Source organism: Eurosta solidaginis, chromosome 2, assembly GCF_040869045.1.
Source record: "Eurosta solidaginis isolate ZX-2024a chromosome 2, ASM4086904v1, whole genome shotgun sequence".
In the NCBI taxonomy this organism is placed as follows: domain Eukaryota; kingdom Metazoa; phylum Arthropoda; class Insecta; order Diptera; family Tephritidae; genus Eurosta; species Eurosta solidaginis.
In genome coordinates, this window is record NC_090320.1 from 58,449,403 (window position 1) to 58,473,412 (window position 24,010).

The 24,010-nt window shown below is 37.1% G+C and overlaps 1 protein-coding gene across 2 annotated transcripts in view; it reads left to right on the top strand.

Moving 5' to 3' along the window:
• Schip1 (Schwannomin interacting protein 1) overlaps positions 1–24,010 on the top strand; it is a 75,379-nt gene that overhangs the window by 34,754 nt on the left and 16,615 nt on the right. The window lies entirely within an intron of this gene.

The following is a 24,010-nucleotide window of genomic DNA, read 5'->3' on the forward strand; positions in this document are numbered from 1 at the left end:
CGATATAATTCACTTGAAACACATTTACGATAAAGGTCTGTCACCATTAGAATTGCTAAATGCCATATACACATGTTCAAAATCTGTATACGATTTTCCCCAACATTGGTGTTGCTTTACCTATCTTTTTATATTATAATTTATATTTATAAGCTTTTATTTAGTTTCACTTTTGTTGTCTGTAATGGAATCTTGCAAGTTAAATTTGATACACTTCCCGGTGTCCGATTGAGCTGAAATTTTGCACACATATATAACTCCGATGACAATGCAATATTACTTTGTTAGAATTCGATAAATTAATCGATAACGCAGTTATCGGTAAAGATTTGTATTTACTTTGGCATAACAGCCTAAGTCCCATACAAACCCGCCGGTACCTATCCGTGGATTGTGATATTTGGACGTGGTGAATCACGCGTGTCACGCGTGGTGAATCTCAACGCTTGCGAAAGGCGGATACACAACCCTCTGTTGTATTTCTGTGTATAACCAACATAGCTGAATTTTTAAGGGGGTTTAACTCTGTAATCTTTTCTGTAATTTATTTTGCTTTTGGAAAAATTACCTATTTGAAAAAAGCTGGCTGAAAAATATTGGCATAACAGCTTAAGTTAAATCAAGAATGGAAAATCTTGGAAAATTTGAGCAGATGTGGCAATTTCGCGCGTCCGTTGAACGAAATATTGACAATCTGCTGATCATCGCTAGGAAATTAGCGACATTCCATCAACTAAGCAGCAATTTAGCAATACTACTGTTATTATTTGGCCGCTCAAACACACACATATTAATTGTGCATTAAATCTAAAATATACAAATACACCATAATAATTTACACGGCCAAAGCCATAATAATTTACCCTACTAAAAATTAAAAAAAAATTCATATTTAAATTAAATTTAAGAAAAAGGCTTTTCTAAGAACAAGCTTCTATTACTTGTTAATAAAACGAACTAAAAAGTAAAAAATAAAATTAAAGAAAAAAAAACTTTTTTAAAAATAAGCTTTTATTATTTTGGTTAATAAAATTAACTAAAAAGTAAACAATAAATTGACTCTAAAGAAATATAACACTTTATAAGTTCATTGTAAGCTTAAACGATAATTAGGCTTTTTCGTCTGCGACAAAAAAATTCTATATTGTACATAATTATATATTTTTAACATTAAAACTTTACACCTAAATTATTAAATCTTACAGTTTATATCACAGTCCTAATTGTTCTAATAAAAGCGTGTTACATTGCGATAACAAGAAAATGAGATCCTAAATGTTCTTAATTATACCATCAAAATTTAACACGTTTTTTATTAGAACAATTTGGACTGTGATATAAACTGTAAGATTTAATAATTTAGGTGTAAAGTTTTAATGTTAAAAATATATAATTATGTACAATATAGAATTTTTTTGTCGCAGACGAAAAAGCCTAATTATCGTTTAAGCTTACAATGAACTTATAAAGTGTTATATTTCTTTAGAGTCAATTTATTGTTTACTTTTTAGTTAATTTTATTAACCAAAATAATAAAAGCTTATTTTTAAAAAAGTTTTTTTTTCTTTAATTTTTTCACTATACCTGTCACTGTAGCTAGTGCAGAACGTTCCTTCAGCGTCCTTTCAAGAATCAAAAACTTTCATAGATCGTGTTCATCTCAAGAGCGAATTTCAGGACTTGCCACGCTTTGTGTTGAATCCGTTTTGGCAAGACAGTTAAATTTTGATATTATGATAAAAAATTTTGCAGCGAAAAAAGCAAGAAAAGCCACTCTTTGATATCCGAACTTTCTATATTGAATAATTAAAATTTATAATTATCATTAAATTTATCAAAAATGTATTCAAATGTTACCAAATAATTGTTTTTTAACCATATGTGGCTGTTAAAAAAGAATTTTATTTCTACGTTACAATAAAAAAGTATAAATAGTAAATATTCTGTGTTAATTTTATTTTCAGCTCTTAGTCCAAAAATCATTTAGTTGATGTGGAAAAATTTTTTTTTAATATAATCCCTCAATAATGATTCATGAATGAGATGTCATTAATTCAAATTAATCAAATGTATTAGTGAATTTTTTATAGGGGGCCCGTAAATTGTTTAGTCCCGGGCCCGGATTTTCTCTCTACGGCCCTGGTCATAAGTAAGACCAACTGAACATTAATCAGGTTATGCTACGCCTCACATGTTAGAAACTTCACGCGCCCAACGCTTTAATTTAATTGTCTTATCAACGCCCTAGATTGATGGGAGAGTATTGTTTCCAATAAAACCGTTTAACTTAAAAATTTTTGTTAATTATTTTATTTTTCTAGAAGAAGCCATAGTCGTAAAGTCGCAAGAGTCGTGCTAAGTTTTTCAACATTTTTTGTAATGAAAAATACAACCTGCAAATGGTACACTCTAATGAACATAAAAATAATAAAAATTAGTAGTGGCGCCAACTGATTCAGTCGTTAGTTGGGCTGCTACGTTGCTTCTGCTAATATTTGTGGCTGCAATAGTTGATTCCTAAGACCGTTGTTGTTGGCCCCGATATGATTGCGGCAAAGCTACCTACATAAAAAATCTTTCACAACCTCAACTCGAATGTTGAGTCGCACATGCAGGGTTCATAACTTTGGCTCAGTGGGTCGCGTGCTCTTGACGCTTTGCACAAACACCTTAACTCAAAGTCAGACAGTTTGGCTACGATGATCGCGTGAGTAATACGTGTGCGCTGCGTTTTAAGTGTGGAAGTAACAATTAAAAAATATAAAAAAACATAAATACTAGGCTCTTAAACAATTTACGACTCTTTTAAATATAGTGCAAGGAAAAGTGAAATCACAAAACAGATTATTTTGAAATTGCGTAAAAATTAAAATAACGCGCATTCAAACATCAAAAAGTTCTTCGCTCCTGTAAAAAGTATAAAACAATAGCCAAAAAACTAATTTATGAAACCAAATAAAATATTACCTTAATCTCTCCTTCTTCAAATATGAATTTAGAAGATGAAAATGACTTCAGTTCACTGTCAACACTCCAGAAGCGTCGACACTACAAAAAGGATTCACGTTTCGTATTCGATTTGTATACTTTGTGTTATGATGAAAACGAAAGTGTCGACACAGTGGAGTTATTCACATCCATTGTTAATAATATAGCTGCGGATAATTGGTCTGAGAAGGTATGAAACAAAATCGTGCACAGACAATACGAAAATTGAAACAAATGTGTTAACAAAATGTTTGTAAATTGTCGAGCTCGAGGCCATACAATATTAAATAACAAACAAAGACAACTTTTTATTTGTATATTTATATATTGTCGTTTTTTTGTTTTTTTATTTATCGGTATTTCGACTTCAATTAGAAGTCATCTTCAGGAATCGTTGGATGTACCAGATATTGTATGGCCTCGAGCTCGACAATTTACAAACATTTTTACAAACTAAAGGCGAAAAAACCAACAAAAGGTGTTAACAAATGTAAAATAATTACAAATAGAAAAAACAATGCTAAACAGCAAAATAAACAATTAGACTAGAAAAATGTTAACAAGTTAAAAAATAAGGGTTTTGTGTTGGTTTAATGTTGGAAACGTTGCTCTGGCAAATATAAGCTACACATCGCGGACAACTTTTTTAATTTTGAATTTTTTCAGACATTTCTGGTTGATTTCCGATTCAGTTTTGAATAGGTATACTTAAAAGAAGCAAATATATGCTATGGTATTTGATATTGGATATTTGCAATGACGTAGCAAATGCGTAGCCGTGTATTTTGTTAGTTTATTGTAGAAATATTTAATACAAGTTTGCAATGCAATGACGCTTGATCAATGTAAGAAATTACCAACAGGCATTTGAACCAAAAAAGAGTAAAGAATTCTAATATGGAGCAATAATGCTCATAGTAATCCCTGTTCTAACTTTGCTTTGGTAAGGATCCATGGGAAAGTGCATTTTTTTGCTTAAAAGAAGCAAATATATGCTATGGTATTTGATATTGGATATTTGCAATGACGTAGCAAATGCGTAGCCGTGTATTTTGTTAGTTTATTGTAGAAATATTTAATACAAGTTTGCAATGCAATGACGCTTGATCAATGTAAGAAATTACCAACAGGCATTTGAACCAAAAAAGAGTAAAGAATTCTAATATGGAGCAAAAATGCTCATAGTAATCCCTGTTCTAACTTTGCTTTGGTAAGGATCCATGGGAAAGTGCATTTTTTGCACATTTTATTATACTCAGTTGAGCATAGCTCACAGAGTATATTAACTTTGATTGGATAACGGTTGGTTGTACAGGTATAAAGGAATCGAGATAGATATAGACTTCCATATAACAAAATCATCAGGATCGAAAAAAATTTGATTGAGCCATGTCCGTCCGTCCGTTAACACGATAACTTGAGTAAATTTTGAGATATCTTGATGAAATTTGGTATGTAGGTTCCTGAGCACTCATCTCAGATCGCTATTTAAAATGAACAATATCGGACAACAACCACGCCCACTTTTTCGATATCGAAAAACCGAAAAAGAGCGATAATTCATTACCAAAGACGGATAAAGCGATGAAACTTGGTAGGTGCGTTGACCTTATGACGCAGAATAGAAAACTAGTAAAATTTTGGACAATGAGCGTGGCACCGCCCACTTTTAAAAAAAGGTAGTTTAAAATTTTGCAAGCTGTAATTTGGCAATCGTTGAAGATATCATGATGAAATTTGGAAGGAACGTTACTCCTATTACTATATGTATGCTTAATAAAAATTAGCAAAATCGGAGAACGACCACGACCACTTTAAAAAAAAATTTTTTTAAAAGTCAAATTTTAACAAAAAATTTAATATCTTTACAGTATATAAGTAAAGTATGTCAACATTCAACTCCAGTAATGATATGGAGCAACAAAATGCAAAAATAAAAGAAAATTTCAAAATGGGCGTGGCTCCGCCCTTTTTAATTTAATTTGTCTAGGATACTTTTAATGCCATAAGTCGAACAAAAATTTACCAATCCTTGTACGGTACGTTATTTCTGTAAAAAAGGGCGAAATCGGTTGAAGCCACGCCCAGTTTTTATACACAGTCGACCGTCTGTCCTTCCGCTCGGCCGTTAACAAGATAACTTGAGCAAAAGTCGATATATCTTTACTAAACTCAGTTCACGTACTTATCTGAACTCACTTTGTATTGGTATAAAAACTGGCCGAAATCGGACTATGACCACGACCACTTTTTCGATATCGAAAATTACGAAAAACGAGAAAAATGCCATAAGTCTATACCAAATACGAAAAAAGGGATGAAACATGGTATTTGGATTAGTTTATTGACGTAAAATACAACTTTAGAAAACAACTTTGTAAAATGGGTGTGACACCTACCATATTAAGTAGAATGAAATGAAAAAGTTCTGCAGGGCGAAATAAAAAACTCTTGAAATTTTGGCAGGAATACTGTTCGTGGTATTATATATATAAATTAATTAGCGGTATCCAACAGATGATGTTCTGGCTCACCCTGGTCCACATTTTGGTCGATATCTGGAAAACGCCTTCACATATACAACTACCACCACTCCCTTTGAAAGCCTCATTAATACCTTTAATTTGATACCCATATCGTACAAACACATTCTAGAGTCACCCCTGGTCCACTTTTATGGCGATATCTCGAAAATGCGTCCACCTATTGAACTAAGCCCCACGCCCTTTTAAAATACTCATTAACACCTTTCAGTTGATACCCATATCGTACAAAAACATTCTAGAGTCACCCCTGGGCCACCTTTATGGCGATATCTCGAAAAGGCGTCCACCTATAGAACTAAGTCCCACGCCCTTTTAAAATACTCACTAACACCTTTCATTTGATACCCATATTGTACAAACGCATTCTAGAGTCACCGCTGGTCCACCTTTATGGCGATATATCGAAAAGGCGTTCACCTATAGAACTAAGGCCCACTCCCTTTTAAAATGCTCATTAACCCCTTTCATTTGATACCCATATCGTACAAACAAATTCTAGGGTCACCCCTGGTACACCTTTATGGCGGTGTCTCGAAACGGCGTCCACCTATGGAACTAAGGATCGCTCCCTTTTAAAATACTCATTAACACCTTTCATTTGATACCCATATCGTATAAACACATTCTAGAGTCACCCCTGGTCCACCTTTATGGCGATATATCGAAAAGGCGTCCACCTATAGAACTAAGTCCCACGCCCCGTTTAAAATACTAACTAACACCTTTCATTTGATACCCATATTGTACAAACGCATTCTAGAGTCACCGCTGGTCCACCTTTATGGCGATATACCGAAAAGGCGTTCACCTATAGAGCTAAGGCCCACTCCCTTTTAAAATGCTCATTAAACCCTTTCATTTGATACCCATATCGTACAAACAAATTCTAGGGTCACCCCTGGTACACCTTTATGGCGGTGTCTCGAAACGGCGTCCACCTATGGAACTAAGGATCACTCCCTTTTAAAATACTCATTAACACCTTTCATTTGATACCCATATCGTACAAACACATTCTAGAGTCCCTTTCATTTGATACCCATATCGTACAAACAAATTCCCCCTGGTACACCTTTATGGCGGTGTCTCGAAACGGCGTCCACCTATGGAACTAAGGATCGCTCCCTTTTAAAATACTCATTAACACCTTTCATTTGATACCCATATCGTATAAACACATTCTAGAGTCACCCCTGGTCCACCTTTATGGCGATATATCGAAAAGGCGTCCACCTATAGAACTAAGTCCCACGCCCCGTTTAAAATACTAACTAACACCTTTCATTTGATACCCATATTGTACAAACGCATTCTAGAGTCACCGCTGGTCCACCTTTATGGCGATATACCGAAAAGGCGTTCACCTATAGAGCTAAGGCCCACTCCCTTTTAAAATGCTCATTAAACCCTTTCATTTGATACCCATATCGTACAAACAAATTCTAGGGTCACCCCTGGTACACCTTTATGGCGGTGTCTCGAAACGGCGTTCACCTATGGAACTAAGGATCACTCCCTTTTAAAATACTCATTAACACCTTTCATTTGATACCCATATCGTACAAACACATTCTAGAGTCACCCCTGGTCCACCTTTATGGCGATATCTCGAAAAGGCGTCCACCTATAGAACTAAGGCCCACTCCCTTTTAAAAGACTCATTAACACCTTTCGTTTGATACCCATATTGTACAAACGCATTCTAGAGTCACCCCTGGTCCACCTTTATGCCAATATCTCGAAAAGGCGTCCACCTATAGAACTAAGCCCCACGCCGTTTTAAAATACTCATTAATACCTTTAATTTGATACCCATATCGTACAAACACATTCTAGAGTCACCCCTGGTCCACCTTTATGGCGATATCTCGAAAAGGCGTCCACCTATATAACTAAGGCCCACTCCCTTTTAAAGGACTCATTAACACCTTTCATTTGATACCCATATTGTACAAACGCATTCTAGAGTCACCCCTGGTCCACCTTAATGCCAATATCTCGAAAAGGCGTCCACCTATAGAACTAAGCCCCACGCCCTTTTAAAATACTCATTAACACCTTTCGTTTGATAGCCATATTGTACAAACACATTCTAGAGTCACCCCTGGTCCACCTTTATGGCGATATCTCGAAAAGGCGTCCACCTATAGGACTAAGCCCCACGCCCTTTTAAAATAGTCATTAACACCTTTCGTTTGATACCCATATTGTACAAACACATTCTAGAGTCACCCCTGGTCCACCTTTATGGCGATATCTCGAAAAGGCCCTAAATGGCGTCCACCTATTGAACTATGGCCAACTCCCTCTTAAAATACTCTTTAATACCTTTCATTTGATACACATGTCATTCAAACACATTCCATGGTTACCCTCGGTTCATTTTCCTACATGGTTATTTTCCCTTATGTTGCCACTATAGCTCTCAACTGAGTATCTAATGTTCGGTTACACCCGAACTTAACCTTCCTTACATGTTTTTTATTGACAATGGCTGATTTGCTATTAAGTTTTGAATATACTTAAAGGAAGTAAAAATATACTACGCTATTTGATGTTGCATATTTGCAATGAAGTAGCAAATGCGTAGCCGTGTCTTTTGTTAGTTTATTGTAAAAATAGTTACAATTCAATGATGCTTGATCGAATTTACCCAGCAAGTATTCGAAGCCAAAAAAGAGTTAGAGAGAATCATAATATTGGACAATTATTTTACCTTTTCCATGAGAAAGACAACCTTTTTTCTTATAAATTTGGACACAATGTGGATATTACTGTTGTAAAATCCTTCAATCAATCTAAATATTTTAAATTTAATCTTTAAATAGGGTTTAGAAAACCATCAAAATATGCTCTTGTTCCGATGAGTATTTATGTAATTCTTAAAAAACTTATAGTTTTAAAAACTTGCAAGCATTGTTACAGCATTTTTTTTGATGTGTAAACATCTTTGCTCATGGTATGGGGAAATATTGAATGTATTCTATATGGGGGATACATGTAGAATGTAAATGCAGTCGTAGTGTGTAATCAGGGCCCGATTAACCCTCGACGGGGCCCTAGGCAACCATCAATCTGGAGCGCTTTTTCACGTCCGTTCCCTTCTTTTTTCGACAAAAAAAAATACAAACATATCTTTCATAAAAATTTTATTGTCACAATGTACATTTTAAACATTTCGTTTTCTACATTTGTTTTCCGCAAATTCATCAATTATATCGTCAATATCGATTTTGTTCAATAAATCTGACTCAATGTAAAGTATACCTAACATCTCGAGTCGCTCTTGCGCGTCGTAGCTCTTTCAGCAGCTTTGATTCTTTTTAATTGCGAGAAGGATCGTTCAGCATAACAATTTGTGATCATTAATCTTAAAAAAATCCGAAGAGCTATTTCTGTGTTAGGAAATACATCGACTAATTGATCTTCCATTAGAATCTTATACAAATGACTATGAGTTTTTTGTGCATCAGTGTATTTGGAGTTCACGTAACTTTGGAATTGTTTCATTTCAATGAAAAATTCTTCCAAATCTCTAGAATAAAAAAAAACTAAGTTATTTATAGCTCTCCATCACTTAGAGAAAAGTTGATGAGAAATGCAAATCTCTCTGAAACTTCCATATACACTTTGGCACGTCGTTTGATTTCACCGTGAAGATTGTCGATGATTTCGAGGAAACCTTTTGTCCTAAAATCATCGCGAGTCGAAAATTCTACTTCTGGACTTCTGGAGCATTTCAGTCATTAGGTTGGTTTTTTCTACGACGAGTACGTTTTACGATTTTTGTATAACCTACACCAGGTAATACTTGTGTTGTTTTTGTCTCGAAGTCATTGAACTTTTCACGGAATGAAACTAAACTCTCTTCTAACAATCCGCACAAAAAACCACACGTTTTCAAATCTGCTTTTTCACTTTGCAATGACTTACTCACTGAACGCATAGCAATCAAAATAGAGTTCCATAAAATCAACATAAAACTAAATTCGAATTTTTGCATTTTATTCGCGATACACGTCGCCTCATAACGAGTATCAATATTTTGTGATTCATCATCAGCAATGATTTCTAGTGCCTCTAATGTGATATAAAATGAATCGTAAACTGCATTCGAATGTGCTTCCCGGCGTTTAGTTGACAACGTCTTCAAAGTTTTCTCATTGTTTATTTTATTTTTGAATACGCCCCAACAATAGGTGCGGAAAAAAATTATATAATGTCTGCATAATGGCGAAAAAATATACTGCATAAAAACAACACTTCACAGCATGCTCTCCAACCAAATTAAGGGAAAGCGCGGAATAGGGAACATAGACCGCATTCTCATTCAAGCTCAATATTCTTGCTTGCACACCTTTATACTTTCCGGAAATTGTAAATCTTACCAAGTAGCGCGACTAACAGCTGATCGGTGAAATTTGCACATTCACACGAACAGTTCTCGACTCAGTTTCAAAATAAACTTTAGATTATTTTGCTCAAATTTTAAAGTGAGATAATCGTTACTCTATTCGCAACATAACCTCAATTTAAGCTGCCAAACTATATAGTAAACAATGTTTCCGGAGATGTTTAGTGCGTTGTCATATTATTGTCCTCTACAATTTTGAATATCTAAACCACAGTCTTCAGTAAGAAACTTTAAAATTTGATTCGCTAGACTTTCACCAGTATAACCTTCCAACTGAAGAAAAGTTATAAACCTCTTTTATTATTCAATATACTCTCGTTTCACTTCGATACACTTCTTTGCACGCTCATACAATTTGTCAAATGAGACGGAAAGGTTGTTTCTTGGAACCTTGTCTACTTTGGCGGTCGTCGCGTTTTGAATGCGGTCAATTGAATTTTATTTATTTCAGTAAAATTTATCTTCAGTTCTGATTATATTTTTCTTTCACTCTCTAGAATTTTAGGTTTGTAAGAATTTTAGAATTTTTTTTAATTTTCGGGGCCCCCTAAAATAGGGGGCCCAGCAACTGCCTATTCTGCCTACTTGTTAATGTGGCCCTGTGTGAAACATTGGTATGTGTACTGTATGGTGTTCAAAAGAATGTGTTAGCAAAGGCGTAATATGTAATATTGGTAAGCTGTATGCAGTTATAAAGAATGAGAACGTAATTATAGTCACCACACTGTAGCGTAATATGGAAGCAAGGTATGTGGTTGAGTTGATAAGATAAACATGTCACATGTCGGGCTTGTACCTTAATGATGCCTTTTTACCGGAACGTACCGGATCTATATCCGGCAAAAGGCCATCAATATCGATAACACATCAATACCACCACGAAGTGTATTTATATACACAATTTTTGTGCATTTAAGTGCTCGAACAGATGTATACACTGCTGTTTCGTTGGAAGCAAAAAGCCAGATTTAACATGAGCAAATGCCTGATTTGTATTACACAAAATGTTGACAAAAACAAAGCACGAATCCGTCTAGGCACAATGACAAAGTTTCCATCGCCTTTGGCGACAAAGTGCTGTCGGATGCGAAAAAATGCGCGAGCGCTTTCTGCCGACAATACATAATGCATTCTACGGTCGACAAAAATAGACAGAGGGCCAACAGGCACGTAAACATAAGTTCAGCGCGTCACCAATTACCATCACCGCCAAAGAGGTTGAGGATGCCGTCGGTCATGCTAAACCATCCAAAGCAGTGGGCCCAGACGGCATAGCCATGCCGATGCTTAAAAGCCTAGGGAAAGAGGGTTTCAAATATTTAGCACATGTCTTCAACCTGTCTCTTTCCACCTTTGTCATACCGGAAAAATGGAAAATGGCCAGACGCCAGACCTATCAAAAGCTTTTGATACGGTCAACCATGGCACGTTACTGCAAGACTTGGAAGGGTCTAGCCTTCCCCCATGTCTTAAAAGGTGGACCGCAAATTATCTGGGTGGTCGGCAGGCATCGGTGCAATTCAGAAACGAAATATCAAGGCCAAGAAGAATTAAACAAGGGGTGCCTCAGGGTGGTGTCCTATCCCCACTTTTGTTTAATTTTTACATATCAAAACTACCTTCGCCACCAGAAGGAGCTACTATCGTTTCTTACGCCGATGACTGCACAATAATGGCCACAGGCCCGGGCCCAGAGATCGATGAGCTTTGCAACAAAATAAATGGCTACCTCCCCGATCTCTCCAGTTTTTTTGCCTGGTGAAACCTGGCATTCTCACCGACTAAATCATCCGCGACCCTATTTACAACCTGGACGTCCCAAATGTCGACCATTTTGAATATCCACGTCGATGGCACTACGCTACCGACTATCCTAGACCCCAAAATCTTGAGTGTGACGTTTGATCAGGATCTACATTTTGGTGAGCACGCAACCGCAATTGTTCTGAAAATCCAGAGCCGTAATAAAATCCTCAAATCCCTTGCTGGCAGTACTTGGGGAAAAGACAAAGAAACGCTCATTACCACATACAAAGCAATTGGCCAGCCGTTTGCGTGCTACGCGTCCCCTATATGGTCGCCAAGCATAAGAACTACCCACTGGAAGAAGCTACAGGCCTGCCAAAATACTGCGCTCAGAACCGCCACGGGCTGTCTTCTTATGTCCCCAGAACGCCATCTACATAATGAGGCGAGAATACTCCCCATCAGGGAGAGAAATGAGATGCTAACCAAACAGTTCCTGGTGAATACCCAGAAACCTGGGCATCCCAACAGACATCTGAATGATGAGCCAACACCGCCTAGGGACTTAAGGAGTCATCTCCGTAAGCATTTTGAGGAAATACGGCACCAGATAACTCAGCCGTATGAAGTAAAAAAACGCAAGCAGGTCCTTGGTGAACTCCACAAACAGGTGTCGGACCTTTATGCCGGGAATTGCCCGGTGAATCCAGTACTCGGGGAACAGTACCCAAAGCTTGCGGAAGAGGAACGCATACTCCCCAGGGAAACGCGAGTCACTCTGGCTCAACTTCGTTCTGGATACTGTAACAGGTTAAACTCTTACATATCCAGAATCAAGCCCGACATACAAAATGTATGCCCCGCTTGCAATGTGTTCCCACATGACACCAACCATCTCTTTAATTGTAATGTGGAACCAAAGCCTCTGACACCCCTTTCATTATGGTTCACCCCTGTCGAAACAGCAAGTTCCTTGGACTCCCGTTAGAGGATATTGATGACAATTTGTGATCGGTCGCGGCTATTAGGTGTGGCGAAACATTGCTACAACAACAACAACAACGTGGTTAGATGTTCAGGTTTAAGTTGAAATTAGTTTCTTTTTAAGGCTTTGTTTGTTGCAAATCTTTGTATTTTATTTGGTTAGATTAACATGAAGTAAAACAGCAAACAAGGAAAAAAATTAAATTATTAAAATTAAATTAAATTAAATCGAATAAAATAAAATTAAATAAAATTAAAAAAAGTAAGCAAGTCTAAATTCGGGTGAAACCGACCATTACATACCCAGCTATGCATTTGAAACGCTGTTGTTGTTTGCTTTGTGTGGTTAATAGTATTTTAATCCTGCACAATAATACATATATGGTTCTTTTCTGAAGTCATTTTCGTTCAAAAAAAAGCAAGATGGATACAGAGGCTACCACTAATGAACTTGAGCGGGTAGAGATGCAGTTTAACAGTTGCCAAATTTCGTTCGGATTGGGAGATTTTTCTCCGACTTATGGCATTAGAAGTATTTTAGAAAGTGTAACAAAAAAGGGGATGGTCACGCCCATTTTCAAAATTTGTTTAAGTTTTGTTCTTAGCTCAACCATACCACTACTGAGTTAGAATATCAGTAAAATGCCATAGAGTTATTGCAAACGTTGTTAAAGTTAGACCTTTAAGAAAATTGGGTGTGGTCTTAAAGCGATTTTGATTATCTTCACTCAGTCTATATAATTTCGCAGGAATAGTTTCTCTGCCAAATTTCAATATCATATCTTTAACGGCTTTTGATATACGACTTGTTAAACTTCCAATTTGTCTTCTGTGGGTGGGGCCATGCCCATATTACAAAATATTTAGGAATTTATGTTTTACGTCATAAAACAATCACAATCCACCTACCAAATTTCATTAGTTTAGCAGTATTTGTATTTGAATTATCTCATTTTTTCATTTTTTTAAATTTTGATATCGAAAAAGTGAGCGCGGTTATTATGCGATTTCGCTCATTTTCAATACCAATCTATTCTGGCTCCAGGTAAGCCCGTATACCGAAGGTGAAGATATCGAAATATTTGCTAAACTTATCGTGTTAACGGGTAGACAGAGGGACGGGCGGACGGACGGACGGACATGTTTTAATCAACTTTTTTTTTTCGATACTGATGATTTGGATATATGGAAGTCTATGTATATAACCTGTACAACCAACCATTATCCAATCAAAGTTATAATACCCTGTGTACAAGTACAGCTTTTATAAAAAATAAAATAAAATTAAATTAAATTAAATCGATGAGTTATGCGTTTGTTATCCAAAATGTTATAAATATGTTATCGGATTGTTGCAAATTTCTTATCGAAGTATTATCGTAAACTTTAACTTAACTAAAAGTTATCGATACATTATACAAAGGATATCAATTTGTTTCAGGAAACCTATATATTCGTTAACGGAGTGTTACCAATTTGTTAGCGGCGTGTTATGGAAAAGTTTCATTATTAAAATTACATCGATTTGCTATCGAAAAGGTAGCCATTTCTTATCGTAGTGTTACCAGTGTGTTATCGGCATGTTCTCGATTTGATAGGACTATTCGGTATGTTATGATGCAGATACCTTCAAAACTTTAATATAAAATCGAAGACGAATGTGTAGCCTTTCTATGAAAACCTTATGAGAAACCAATAAGAAGCCGATTACAAACCGGTAAGTCGACGATTGCTGTTCGTTTTCGATAATAAACCGATTATAAAACCATATGGGTTGTTATCAATTAAAAGCCGACAAAGCTTTTCTCAAAAATCATGATACTATTTATTTCTGGTAAAGTTAACTCTGCTGTGGGTTAACTTCAACCCCTGGGATGAGCTCTAGTTAACTTAAAAACATTACTTTCCTAGAAGTCCGCTGTATATTTACATATCGAATCTCTTGAGTACTTAACATTCACGCATTTTCTTTATTTGTATGACAACTAATTTACTCTTTACAATTTTAGAATTTTTGTTAATGAGAAGGCAGGCGGGTCATAAAAAATTTTATTAGGTAAGTAACTGCTAACTAAGTTTGTTCAAAGACTTTACCGAAGACAATGTTCTGGTTGGACTGAAGTTTATACAACTGCGTAGGTCCGTTATCTACTTTGATGTGGAGAAAAAAGGCCAAGGTTGAAATGGTCGGTCAATAAAACCATTAAAGGGACTGTTTTACAGAAGTTTTTTGAGGTCTGAAAACTCAGCCACCCTAATACCCGGCGTCTTAGGCTGACGAGTGGAAGCGAAAAGCATTGCTTTAATATTGTAGCGAATTTTGGGATATTCCGCTTATTCCAAACCTTCTGCTAACGTTCGAATCGCTAAACTGTTGAATAAATTACTTCAATATTCAGTATTGCAATATGGTCTTTATTTACTCACTTGGGAGTAGTACAATTATATTTCAGTATCACGTACTTCACAACAGCGTCTTTAAATCAAACTGATTACTGAATACTCAGCTTGCGCTGCTTTTATACTCTCTGTTGCTTCGTTCGCATATTTCTCCAAAGGTCTAGACGTTTCACCTTCTAGAATCTTCTGCTTGGTTGCCAACGTGTATATTTGTAGTTTATAGCCATATGCGTGTGTATGCCTGAGTAACTACTTCGACTGATGACTACATGTGTGTGTGTGTGAGATATCTCTTCATCGCTTTCTACATAAGTGTTGCTAGATTTAACGTGGACATGTATATAAGATTGGCTGCTTCATTTTTTTGTTGCTGCGTGATTATTTACTAACAGCCTAGTGATGTCAACATTCACCACAATATAAAGATAGAGCGCTATGAAAATGGTTTTTACGGAAAATTGTAAAAGGTGTCATAGTGCCTGAAACGTTTAAAGCTTGTAAACTATATGAAAATTATTGTTATTAGAAGAAAGTGTTTCGAAGCGGGGTCGCCCCTCGGCAGTGTTTGGCAAGTGCTCCGAGTGTATTTCTGCCATGAAAGGCTCTCAGTGAAAACTCATCTGCCTTGCAGATGCCGTTCGGAGTCGGCATAAAACATGTACGTCCCGTCCGGCCAATTTGTAAGGAAAGTCAAGAGGAGCACGACGCAAATTGGAAGAGAAGCTCGGCCTTAGATCTCTTCGGAGGTTATCGCGCCTTACATACATTTTTTTTTTTTATAAATATGCCAAATAAATTCCGGCACAATGCTTAACCGGGCATTGCTGTATATGGCGTCAATCAAGCCAAAAAAGAAACCATTCACTATACCTAATAAATTTCACTTCTATAAAAATTTGTTTTTCTATCTTTCGGTTATATGTATTTCTAAAATATGCACACGTTCCAAATTGCAATAAAAATCTAAACTTTCATTAGTAATAATTTTTTTTGGATTGGTTTGGTTTAGTGACGGTAAGTCATGCTGAACGATTTTTTTTGTTACTAGCTAGTGTGGATGTTTATTGCATCGTAAGTACAATAGGGTGTTTAATTTTAAGGGCGACATTGTTTTCTGGAATTTGTCTGGTATATATTTTTTACTTGGGCCTTATTCTGTAACTCGATCCGAAAGGAAATGCAATTCGAAAGCAGCGAAATTCGGTTGTTCTGGCGGACACCACGTCTCAATTTCCAATAACCCCATTTTTCCCCATGAATAACGTGTTAATATCGTATATCTCCATACCAATTTCTCGCTCCCAACCACTTCCATGGATATTCAGTTTGGAAAATTGAGCTGGTATTGGCACTCGCCCTATGTATTTTCGACTTTTTTTTGTCTTAAAAATATGCGTAACAAGAAAGCATCCAATTTGGTCCAGCCGTTTTCAAATTTGAAGGGGCCGATCCACTTTGAGGTATTTCATTAATTTAGCCAGCCGAATGTCGATTTCCAAAATGCACCATTTTTTAAAAAATATTCACACAGACTTTACCAAAAATTCGGCAACAGACGTAAGGTTTCAAGTCCGGGACAAACTCCTGTAAGATCGAAAGCGACGACCTTGTAACCGATGTTCAGAGAGTACTTGAATTATAGAGGGAACACTTCTCTGCTCTTCTCAATAAAGACAGCGATGCACCGTGAAGGAATGCTGAACCCGAACTCGCAATCGATACTGATGGAATTGATATCCGCCCACCCGATTATGGCGAAGTCAGAATAGAAATCACCAGATTAAAAAACAACAAGGTCGCGGGCGTTGATGGATTGGCTGCGGAGCTATTCAAATACGGCGGCGAGGAGTTGGTAAGGCGCATACATCAGCTTCTTTGCAAAATATGGTCGGAAATTTGCTCGACTGACAATTGCAATCTAAGGGTACTTTGCCCCCACTCCACAAGAAAACGGAACCTACAAACTGCGCCAACAATGGCGAAATCAGCCTTCTGCGGCTTCAGACCTGGTAAATCTACCATCGACCATATTTTCACTTTGCGCCAAATCTTGCTAAAACCCCCGAAAAAAATAATCGAGACACATCAATTCTTCGTCGATTTTAAAGTCGCCTTCGACAGCACGAAAAGGAGCTGCCTATTTGCCGCTATGTCTGAATTTGGTTTCCTCGTACAACTTATACGGTTGTGCCAAATGACGTTGCGCAACATCATCAACTCGGTCAGAATTGGAAAGGACCTCTCCGAGCCGTTTGAAACTAAACGAGGTTTCAAACAGGGTGACCCCTTATTGTGTGATTTCTTTTATTATAGGAAAACTCGACACAAATGATGTGAAGATTGTGGCGTATGCTGACAATGGGGCAATCCTGATTTCGGGCCCATATCCTTCAGAGTTGAGTGAAGTCATGGAAAGAACGTTGGCAAAACTAAGTAAATGGGCACAGGGATGTAGCCTTAGGCCAAATCCCGAGAGGACGGATCTGCTACTCTTCACGAGGAAGTACAAACTACCCACTTTTTAATTACCAGAATACCAAATATGTGGGATTAAAAATCCATGTTAAACTCTAATGGGAAGCGTGCATCGAGGAACGGGTATGAAAAGCCTGCATATATTTCTACGTCTGCATGGCGATTTTCTGAAAGAAATGAGGTCTCAAGCCGAAAATTGTGCTAAGTATGGTGGGAAGCTCTTGTATAAAATGCAAAGTGGAACAAGTAAGAAAGTCCAAGTTCGGGTGAAACGGAACATTACATACCCAGCTGTGCACTTGCAACGCTGTTGTTGTTTGCTTTGTGTGGTTAATAGTGTTATAAGGCTGTGCAATAGTACATATATATATGGCCCTTTTCTGAACTCATTTTCGTTAAAAAGAAGCAAAAAGGATACAGAGGCTGCCACCGATGAACTTCAGCGGATAGAAATGCAGTTTAACAGTTGTAGCTATAAAAAAATGTGTATGCCAAATTTCGTTCGGATTGGGAGATTTTTGTTCGAATCATGGCATTAAAAGTATTTTGGCCCCTTTTCAAAATTTGTTTAAGTTTTGTTCTTAGCTCAGCCATATCACTACTGTTGTGCAATATTAGTCAAATGTAGTTGAATACCATAGAGTTATTGCAAACTTTGTTAAAGTTAGACCTTTAGGAAAAGTGGGCGTTTTCTTTAAGCGATTTTAATTATCTTCACTCAGTCTATATAATTTGACAAGGATAGTGTCCCTGTCAAATTTCAATGTAGCATCTTTAATTGCTATTGATTTACGGCTTGTTAAATTTCCAAATTTTCTTCTTCGAAATGTGGGTGGTGCCACGCCCATATTGCAACATTTTTTGGAATGTATGTTTTACGTCATAAAACCAATCCACCTACAAAATCTTAGCGGAATTCGGTTTTGAATTATCTCACTTTTTCATTTTTCTAAATTTTCGATATCGAAAAAGTGGGCGCCGTCCGATTTCACTCATTTTCAATACCAATCTATTCTGGGGCGAGGTGAGCCCGTATACCAAATTTGGTGAAAATATCTCAATATTTGCTCAAGTTATCGTGTTAACGGACGTACAGTCGGATTTTTTTCGATACTGATGGTTTTGATATATGGAAGTCAACCTCACCTATCCGTGGCGAATCCTGTTTCATTAAAAGCGGAGGCTCTTGCGACCCCGAACTCCCCATGGATCTAGGGAGTGGGAGGGCAGAATGGCCTAGAAGGTCGCACGTGGTCATAACAAATCGTTCCCGAGATGGTGGGGCTTGTTACCGGAACGTACCGGATCTGCATGCGGCAAAGGACCATCAACTCGATAATACTCCTCAAGGCCTTCGGGGAGTGTCTTTATCGCTACAACAACAACAACAACAACATATATGGAAGTCATTATACCTATCTCGATTCCTTTATATCTGTACAACCAACCGTTAACCAATCAAAGTTATAATACGCTGTATACAAGTACAGCTGGGTATAAAAACAAATAAATAACGCTATAGTATGCCGACGACATTAAAGCCATCGGCCTCAAGGCCTGCGTCGTAAGTTCTGCTCACTCCAAACTGGAAAAAGATGCGGAAAAGATGGGTTCGATGGTGAATGCGGACAAAACGAAGTACCTGCTGTCATCAAGCTAAAAGTCAGTGTTGGCAGCCATAACTTCGAAATTGTAAAATACTTCATTTATTTAGGAACCAATATTAACATAAACAACGAAAAGTTCTTCGAAAGATTTACGGACCTCTACGCGTTGACGACGGCGAGTACCAAAGGAGATTTAATGACGAGCTGAACGAGCTTTATGCACACATCAGCATAATTGTATTAAAATGAGACACCCTTATACTGCATAAGATATTTTTGTACGTACATTAAGGTGAGTCGATTTATTAACCGATATCGCGCCATCGATTTTTCGATAGGATTTGGGCTCCACTACGCATACCCAAAAAAATAATTTTCGAGCCTGCGAAATTTCATTTTTTTGACTTTTTTCGACTTTGATTTTTAAGGTTTTTTTCATGACCTACTAACAAATTTTCATTTGATTGTAAAATTTTCATGTATACTCTGTCCGAGCCAAAAATGTCCGCTAAAAACGTTGTCGATAACAGTTTCTTGAAAAAAAAATATTTTTCTTTTTTTTTTTCATACAAATCGCCTCACCCTAACGTACATACATACATATATGTACATATTTACTACCGTATGCAATTCGATATTTTTGACGAAGGTGATGAGGAAAATCAAATATCAATGCTAAGGAAAAGCTAATTCATATACTAGGTAGCCATCCATATACAAAATATCTTGGAAACTTATATGTGATCAATCACACTTGTCAGTTAATTAAGTTTAGGAGCTCTTATGAGCGTTCATTAAACCTTTTGGTCTCACCGCAATTTCACAAAATATTGAGACACTCCTTTCAATTACTCTGAAGAAATAAGGAGAAAGTACATATAAATCACAATACACATATACATATTGGATTTAGAAAGTTTAGTAATCAGTTAGGAATTACAAATTACTGCCATGGAGAGATGAACTCCTCCTTTCACTTGATTAGCAGTGGTAACCGCTTTAGGTTCAACACAAGAATACATTCAGACGCACGTATTTAGTGTTATTGCCGTCCAACTGTGGAAATGATGTTCAGGTACCATAGGGGATATACCGTGGAAGTTCTTAACGAAGTGTCTTAGCAGGCTCTCAGCTTCCTCCAATTTGTTTTCTTGAAGCCCGAGCACCATACGGGAGATGCACATATTGGCCAGCCGCCCTGTGCTATGCGTCTCTAGAAATCAGATATGATTCCATATGATCATATTAAACTCTTGCACAACTCTATAACACACCCTCGAGTAGTGTCTTTATCACTATAAGAAGTAGAAGCGGCTGGCCAATCGCTTTATATTGGCCAGCTGCGTGCTCCGCCCACCACGCCGAAAGCCCTGAGTTCAACACCCGACAAAGTAACGTAAAAAATGTTGAAAAACGTTGTTTTTTTTTCAATTAGAAAAAAAGTGTCTCTAAGTGTGATCGCCCCTCGGTAGGTATTGAGCAAACATTATGAGTATATTTCTGCCATGAAAAGCTTTTCAGTGAAAACTCATCTGCCTTGCAGATGGCGTAGTCGGCATAAAACATACAGGTCCCGTCCGTCCGTAAAAGGAGCACAATGCCAATTAGAAAAGAAGCTCGGTCAAAATATTCTCAAAGGTAAATCGCGCCAAGTATTGATTAAAAGAAAGTTTTATTTTGAACGTCGGTTGCCTAATGTCGACTATATGGATGTCCAATAGTAGTGCCATCAGCTTTGCCCACGTCGGGAATAAGGTCTCTGCAGACTTGTTCGGTTATAATGTCAAGTTCCGCGAGGTGAAATAACTGGAAAGACTATGGATATAATCATTGATTTTAAAGCATAACTTATCAATGGAAGACCAGAGTCCGTTGCTATTATCGTGCTGTCATCTACATAGGAAACAAGTAAGGAAGGCTAAGTTCGGGTGTAACCGAACATTACATACTCAGTTGAGAGATATGGAGACAAAATAAGGGAAAATCACCATGAAGGAAAATGAGCTTAGGGTAACCTTGGAATGTGTTTGTATGACATGTGTATCAAATAGAAGGTATTAAAGAGTATTTTAAGAGGGAGTGGGCCATAGTTCTATAGGTGGACGCCATTTAGGGATATCGCCATAAAGGTGGACCAGGTGTGACTCTAGAATGCGTTTGTACAATATTGGTATCAAACGAAAGGTGTTAATGAGTATTTTAAAAGGGAGTGGCCTTAGTTCTATGGGTGGACGCCTTTTCGAGATATCGCCATAAAGGTGGACCAGGGGTGACTCTGGAATTTGTTTGTACGATATGGATATCAAATGAAAGGTGATAATGAGTATTTTAAAAGGGAGTGGGCCTTAGTTCTATAGGTGGACATCTTTTCCAGATATCGCCATAAAGGTGGACCAGGGGTGACTCTAGAATGTGTTTGTACGATATGGGTATCAAATGAAAGGTATTAATGAGTATATTGAAAGGGAGTGGTGGCAGTTGTATATGTGAAGGCGTTTTCGAAATATCGACCAATATGTGGACCAGGGTGACCCAGAACATTATCTTTCGGGTACCGCTAATTTATTTATATATGTAATACCACGAACAGTATTCCTGCCATGATTCCAAGGGCTTTTAATTTCGCCCTGCAGAACTTTTCATTTTATTCTACTTAATATGGTAGGTGTCACACCCATTTTACAAAGTTTTTTTCTAAAGTTATATTTTGCGTCAATAAACTAATCCAAATACCATGTTTCATCCCTTTTTTCGTATTTGGTATAGAATTATGGCATTTTTTTAATTTTGCGTGATTTTCGAAATTGAAAAAATGGGCGTGGTCATAGTTGGATTTCGGCCACTTTCTACACCAATACAAAGTGAGTTCAGATAAGTACGTGAACTGAAATTAGTAAAGATATATCGATTTTTGCTCAAGTTATCGTGTTAACGGCCAAGCGGAAGGACAGACGGTCGACTGTATATAAAAACTGGACGTGGCTTCAACCGATTCCGCCCTTTTTCACAGAAAACAGTTACCGTCCTAGAATCTAAGCTCCTACCAAATTTCACAAGGATTGGTAAATTTTTGTTCGACTTATGGCATTAAAAGTATTATAGACAAATTAAATGAAAAAGGGCGGAACCACGCCCATTTTGAAATTTTCTTTTATTTTTGTATTTTGTTGCACCATATCATTACTGGAGTTGAATGTTGACATAATTTACTTATATACTGTAAAGATATAAAATTTTTTGTTAAAATTTGACTTAAAAATAATTTTTTTTAAAGTGGGCGTGGTCGTTCTCCGATTTTACTAATTTTTATTAAGCATACATATAGTAATAGGAGTAACGTTACTGCCAAATTTCATCATGATATCTTCAACGACTGTCAAATAACAGCTTGCAAAACTTTTAAATTACCTTCTTTTAAAAGTAGGCGGTGCCACGCCCATTGTCCAAAACTTTACTAATTTTCTATTCTGCGTCATAAGTTCAACTCACCTACCAAGTTTCATCGCTTTATCTGAATTATGAAATTAATGAATTATCGCATTTTTGTGTTTTTCGAAATTTTCGATATCGAAAAAGTGGGCGTGGTTATAGTCCGATTTCGTTCATTTTAAATAGCGATCTGAGATGATTGCCTAGGAACCTACATACCAAATTTCATCAAGATACCTAAAAATTTACTCAAGTTATCGTGTTAACGGACGGACGGACGGACGGACGGACGGACATGGCTTAATCAAATTTTTTTTCAATACTGATGATTTTGATATATGGAAGTCTTTATCTATCTCGACTCGTGTATACCTGTACAGCCAACCGTTATCCAATCAAAGTTATTATACTCTGTGAGCTCTGCTCAACTGAGTATAAAAATGCTGACTACTTCTGGTGAAGAAGGAAGCTTTAGAATATATAGTCAAGTAATCCGCGGTCCACCTTTTATGGCTGCATGGAAGGGTAGAGGCTTGTCTTGCTGTAATGTGGCTTGGTTGAGTGTTTCATAAGCTTTTGAGAGATCTAACGCAATAATAATCTGTGTTCCCTTCTGTGATGAGGTGGTTCTTGATTTGGCCCACAATTTATTTGTGTATAGACGATGGTGCTGCTATGCAATTATCGGAAGCCATGTTGCTGACTGGTAAGCCATAGATTTGGGGTAAAGTAAGGGAGCATAGCGGTTTCCTGCTACTGGATTCTCTGCTACTGGCGACAGAAGAGACATAGGATGTTATGAATCTCATTGGTTCGCTGATTTTCCAGATTTAAGTAGTGGCAACAGTCTTTCACTTGAATAGAACTTTGTCTCTTCAGGCAATCAGTAGCATGAGTTTTTCGTAAAATCATTTCGGTGGAGTACCTAAATCTACTGCGCTCATTTCATTCTGCGACCATCCGCTGAATACAAAATTTACTTTTTTCAAGGAAATTGTTTCCCCTCTCAGTGCGATTTCCGCCGAAAATCTTGTAGCTACCACATTCAAAGATAAAAGAAAATTAACCGCTGCATGATCTTGATTGAACGGATGCCCGTAGTCAGCCAAGTCTGACAACATCTGTTTGTGACACACCCCCAAACGAAGCATACCCTGTAGGAAGATCTTGTAGTGTAGTAGGCATATGCTTTAATTGACTTGAGACAAAATTACAGCAGCTGCACCGATTTCTATGTAAAGGCTTTCAATCATATCAGTGTCAGCACGAAACAAATTTTTCTAAAGATGTCGCTTCAGCTACACGTTATTCGACAACTCGTACTGATCCGCAATCGCCTGTAAAGTGGTAGTCGAAATTTTCGCAGCACCTCCGCCCTAGTTCATGTATACTCGTCTCCCAGATTCGAGGAGCATGTACTG